This window comes from Columba livia, chromosome 1, assembly GCF_036013475.1.
Source record: "Columba livia isolate bColLiv1 breed racing homer chromosome 1, bColLiv1.pat.W.v2, whole genome shotgun sequence".
NCBI classification, from domain to species: Eukaryota; Metazoa; Chordata; class Aves; order Columbiformes; family Columbidae; genus Columba; species Columba livia.
The window spans coordinates 69,769,130-69,775,129 of record NC_088602.1 but is presented as its reverse complement, the minus strand read 5'-3'; the positions used below and the strand labels follow the sequence as shown (position 1 = coordinate 69,775,129).

Here is a 6,000-nt window from a genome sequence, read left to right as displayed (position 1 = left end):
GGAGCTGAGCGCACCCGTCACACATCTCCAGCTTGGTGGATCTCCACGGAGCCAGGAGTCTTCTCAGGCAGCCTGGCCTGGGCCCAGGGCATGGAGACATATGGTTGGTGTGTGGCTCCGGGGCAGGATGCCAGGGATGCAGGCAGCACTCCAGCTGAACCCTAGCTTCAGCTCTGCAACTGGCTTGTTTCAAGTAAAGCATTTTGGCCTCATCCTGTGGCCATTTTTCCACCTGAATTTGGTTACACAGGAGTTTTTTTCAAGCAGCTTGTCACCACAAGTCTCCAGTTTGGAGTAGAGACAAAGAAGGAATAAGGAATAAGTAATTTTCTGAATTATATGAGGCAACTTTAAATTTAGCTTATGGCCTTTCTCAAGGAACAGGCCTTCAACTCATGTTTTTCTGACTAAATTTTATTTAAATATAACTGCCTTTAAACCTGCCCGAAGTGATATTTGTGGGTTCTGCCCTTTGACACCAAATTTGAACTTGCAAACAGGAAAAAAAAATGAAGTGTTCAACAGGAAATCCATGGGAAAATCCACTGGTAATCCACTGGTAAATCCACTGGTAATCCACTGGTAAACAAAAATCCACTGGTAAGTCCACTGGAAATCCACTGGTAAACAAAAAAAACCTATAAAGCAGCTTTAGTTTTGTTTGAAATGTCCCTATTGCTTGCAAAAATTACATTGGACATACAACATTCAAGAATGAAACCCTGTTTATCTACCGAATAACAGCAGATAAATGCAGTTCACCTCCAAAGAGGGACAGGAAAAAAAAAAAAGCAAAAGGGAAACTGTAATGCCCTGGAAAGGGTTACTGTAAGAATTTTTTTACCCTTTGCCCTCAAGGTAGTAGCCAAACAATGACAATTTTATTGGCTTGTGGCTGTTACCAGTAGGGTCTCCTTGTACTCCTGCAGCAGTTGACACTGCGCTTAACTGTTTCTTTGTGGCTGCAGCAGATAATGTAATATCTTCCCGCGTAACAGCTGGAACAGCTCCAGCTATTCAGAGTTCAAAACTGGAAGAGCTGCTAACAAAGAAGGTCTGTGCAAAAACCAGCATTATGCCAACATAGTCAGCATACTGGGCTTGGCCTTCCTCCTCCTCCCCCCTCCTTCCGTTTACAGTTTCCTTTGCTTGTGTATCTGTTTCTTGAAGCAGCTTAGCATCCGTCCTCACCTAACCTTTTAACTGTCTCCCAGGACAACCCCACAGTTCACACCATGTGTCTGAGGGCCTTGTCCAGTCTCTTCTTGAACACTGTCAGGCTTGGGGCCGTGACACCTCCCTGGGGAGCCTGTTCCAGTGCTCCACCACCCTTTGGGGGAAGAACCTTTTCCTAATGTCCAACCTAAACCTCCCCTGGCACATCTTCCTGCAATTCCCTTGGGTTCTGTCATTGGTCACTAAAGAGAAGAGATCAGCGTTTGCCCCTCCTCCCCCACCTTGTGAGGAAGCTGTAGCCACCGTGAGGTCTCCTCTCAGTCTCCTCCAGGCTGAACAAACCAAGTGACTTCAGCTGCTCCTCATGCGGCTTCCTCTCCAAACCCTTCACCAAATTTGCGTCACTCTTCTGGACACTCCAGTAGCTTTATGTCCTTTTTATCCTGTGTTGCCCAGAACTGCACACGGTGCTCCAGGTGAGGCCGCACCAGTGCAGAGCAGAGTGGGACAATCACCTCCCTCGCCCGGCTGGCAGTGCTGTGCTGGATGCACCCAGGACACGGGTGGCCCTCTTGGCTGCCAGGACACACTGTTGACTCGTGTTCAACTTGCTGTCAACCAGAATCCCCAGATCTCCACAGGGCTGCTCTCCAGCCTCTTGTTCCTGATTCTGGGATTGCTTCTCATGTCCAATTGTTTCCTCATGTTCAGCACCTTTTGTCCTCCAAGTCCATCCTCCATGGGAGTGATCACAACTACCATGTCCTTAACCTTGCCTTTCTTCACTCTGCACGCCGATATCACTGCAGATGCCCATGGGGTCTCAGTTCCATTTTCAGCTTTCTCCAAGGCAGAGACGCTGGGTCTGCAGTCTGTGATTCGGGCTGGCTGCTAAGAGCAATGATCTTCTTTGCCTGAAGAAATTTTTTGTAGAAACATGCAGCAATTGCCCCATGACAGAGTCATGTTTATGCCCAAGAATATGATTTCTGGGGAAACACAAGGTGCAGCTCAGTGATATGAGTGATAAAACTGCCCTAGTGGTTCATGTTGTGGGAAGGGAGATCAGCAGCAAAGCTTACTGTTGGTTCCCGGGTGTCCTGGTAAGTGTAATGCAAAACAGCTACTCAAAATAGCAATCGTCACTTGAAAAATATGACTCATTTTGACACACTTGGCTTTTTTAACTGTATAAACCATTTCTAGGGCTCTAATGACTCAGTGTGAAAACTTGTTTGCACAGCTTGTGAAAGGCGAGGTCAGTGCTAGAATTAGCCTCAAACTGAGTCCCCCAGGACACCACCTCTAGGGAGGCAGTCCTGAATGAACGGGGACCTGGAGCGCTGGCAGCTGGATTCCAACACAGGGTGAAAAGCACCAAGAAGTGACTTCCAACACTAACCTGACCAGCCGCTGAAAACAGATGCCTTTTTGTCTTTTTTTTTTTTTCCAAAAGGCCAATAAGAACAGATCAGCACTGGCACCATTGTCTGTAATAAATGTGTTTTCATCCAGTGGAAGACTGTGGCGTGTTGTAAACAATTATGGCACTGAGTAAAGCATAGTCGATCACAGAAGTGTGATAAAGGATACATTTTCCAAAGCATGGTTTAAAGATCGGGAGCGGTATAATGGAGCTAGCACACTTAAGACAGTGAAAAGGAGGTCTCAGCATTCTCTGGCATGAAATATAAAATGGAGTGTCATAAAAAGACTTCATATAGGCCTTTACTGTTGTTGCATTTTCTGCATCACAGCAAAGCTTTATCTCCTGCTTGTCAGAAGGTCCCCTCACTCTGATAAACTGGTAGTTTTTGTTCTGAGTAACTAAAAAATAAATGCCATGTTTCTTCTCAGATGCAGACTTAGTTTACTGTTGTGCAGTGACAGATCCTTCTGTATGCTATGGGCCCTGTTCATTGCTGTATTTGTGAAGTGTTGGGGTCACTTTGCTAAAATCAGGAATGGCAACTTCAGCTTTTCAGAGACACCCCACAATACGTGGCCACAGGACAAATATCTGGGTCCTACAAGGAATATTATCGCTTTCTAAAGGCTACATCTTGCAGCCGTATCTTCTCACGTTTCTCCCTTTTCTTCCACCCCTGGACAGGACATCTTTTCTCACAAATGAAAGGTATCCTCCTCCTAGGCAAACCTTATGCTTGATAAAGGCCACGTTAAACTGCTTTGAAACTCTAGGTATGAACACAGCTCTTCAAGATGCAAATAAGAAGGAAATTTCTCTGCAGAAGAAGGTGGTTGAAATACAAGGGGTTTTGAAAGCTGCAACACAAAGGTGTCTCTCCTCCAGACAAAGGGATAAGCAAATCCATCCTGAGTCCTGAGGCTTTAGGCATAAAAGTTACAGCGTGTCAAGAGAGGTGGTAAAGATCTGAAAAAACAAAACAAAACAGGTGGGGTAGGCAAGCTAATCCTGACTCAGAAGCACATTTAGCTTGTCCCCGAGAGCAAGCCAAGAGATAAGGTCTGCCAGGAACAGGCTTTAATTTGTGAGCAGCTTGTGTGTTTTATTTCCTGCTTTTTGTTTGATTCATTCTGGGCACAGAAGTTACCACCTGGCTTCGTCACCACTTTCTCCACATCCCCCCCACCATTAGAGCAATCAGTGAGACACTGAGTTTTGATTAGTTGCTTTTAGCAGAAAGGTGACACGCACCATGGTGTCCACGTTCCTTCTGTTTGTAGCTGTAATAGCAAATTGAGTCTTCCCAGACTTCTAGTGTCTCCTGCAGGGTTTTCTCACACACTCTGCAGAGAAGCTAAGGGTTATGTGACAGCAGAGGTGGGGATGGCTTCCTGCTCCTGACCTCTTGACACCCACGCTGACTTGATGTCAGCAGGTGTCCTGGCACCCTGCAGAGACACACCAGACAGTTTCCACCCAGGTTAGCAGAAGCTCAGACAGACGGACCACATTCAGGTCATGTTGTCAGCCCTTCAGTTATTTGGAGGGAAACATGATCACAGAAGAGTAAACTGTGTACCTGAGAGGGATGAGGACTAACTAGAAGCAATGAAGGCATGCTTTCTGTATTTAAGATGATATGGAGGAGCTTTTTACAGGAAACTTTTTCGTTCTGTTTGAATTTGTTACCTGCATATCAATCCTGTTCACAACTGAGAGAAAATGTAATTGACTTTCAATGTTAATCTTCTCTAACACAATTACCTGCAATTCTGTTTTTCAATAGAGGTCTCACAAACCCAAACATAGTATTAAGTACATTCTTCTTCAAACAGAAATGTCAGAGTACTGAAATAGTTATAGCAAAAAACCTCTCCCAACCTTAAACACCCAGAGTACACCTTTCTGCCCCAGCAACAATCTTCTCAGAACAATACTCTTTATTTTTTATTGCCAGTATGATACAGCTGAAGATTATTAAAATCTTCAAATATGTTTTACTTGAGCTTATAATGTGGGGACTCCGCAGAAGCTGTAATGAAATGACAACTAGACAGATCAGTACGAAATTAATGAATGACACTCTTAAGTTCACAGAGTTTTCATTGTTGTTATGGTTGTTTGATGGCATTTGCCAAACTCAACAGAAATCCCTCCTGCTGTCATAATAGGAACTTGCGCACTTCCTGTAACAAAGGAAACAACGATCAACGGATGCTGTCAAACCTCTTGAAACCTTCTGCACCATTTTTTTGGTACTAGTTTCCAGCAACATTTCACAAACAGCCTGTCTCCCTTGGTCTGACAATGGGTTTGTATTCTTTTCCAAATGGATTCTTTGAAAGGAGGTAAAATGCTCACAGACCAGCAATACTGAGAGAAGGATAGAGAGAATTCTCTAAAACCTTACAAGAGCCCCTCTCCCAGGACACAGTGAGAAACTTCAGCCCTAAAATTAGAGGAGGGATGGAAAACTTTTGGTCCAGGGGAAGCCTACAATCCACAGTTTAATTCTTCATTTTACTACTGAGTAACACTAAGATATCATTTCAAGTACTGCCATCTTTTGAAAGCAAAAGAAACAGGAAAATATTTTGAATCAACAATTGCAATTAGTGAGTCATCAAGAGGAATATTATTATTAGAAATAATTATTCTGTACTTCTGACCTTAAAATTTTCATCTTTGTTGATTTTTTACAACAGGTAGCTAAGACGTGAGTGACTTGTGTGTCTCAGCCACTCCCTGGGATGGAGTACTGAGATACAGCTGCTCTTAATTACTTCAGACAAGAACAAAAAGGAACAGAGTAAAACTAGTCAGTAAGTGAAAGAGTAGCATTATTAAAATTATTTACTCTCAGTAAAAAGCTTTCAACCCTGCTCATACCAGTGTTGCCTGGGAATGATGGTTTACAAAATGGTAGGGCTATTACGGGAAGCTGAAAGACAGACTTTTCCAGCAACACCAAGCCTGGAGCAAGAGCTAAGTATTAGCTAATACCTGAGAAAACCCTGGTAATGGTGTTTGCTGAAGGGAGAAATACATTGAGAGGAGGAAATGGCAGACAAAAATAACTTTCACAATCTCAGAGCCTCCCATGGAAACTCCCCACCTATGAACAGTATTCATGCAGAAAAGCTGGTGCTCTCATCCTCTGTTTACTTAAGCTCACAGTCACTGATGTTATAGGCCAGGCTTTTCCGAAGTTTTACTCCCAGCCTTTGTCAGAAAACACCCAGCCATTTCCTGAAACATTAATACATCAATGAGGAAGTGGAAAGCAGTGAGGCTGCAGGAACTGGGACACGGTATTCACGTTGTTATGCTGCCGAAGTCTGCTGCTAGTTTGGGCCAAGCGCCAGGCAGGAGCCCGGACACCCCATGTGCCCAAA

General features: G+C 44.2%; 1 protein-coding gene across 2 annotated transcripts in view; it reads right to left on the bottom strand.

The window, feature by feature from the left end:
* Positions 1–201: 201 nt before the first annotated feature.
* The window catches only part of IFT57 (intraflagellar transport 57), a 28,740-nt gene continuing 22,941 nt past the window's right edge, over positions 202–6,000 (bottom strand). Inside the window, exon 12 of one of the 2 annotated variants that reach the window (XM_065049883.1) lies at positions 202–3,571. The gene's annotated coding sequence lies outside the window, so the exon portion shown is untranslated. Of the gene's footprint in view, positions 3,572–4,187; positions 4,792–6,000 lie in introns of those variants that run through there. The other variant, XM_065049884.1, reaches the window with a different exon arrangement.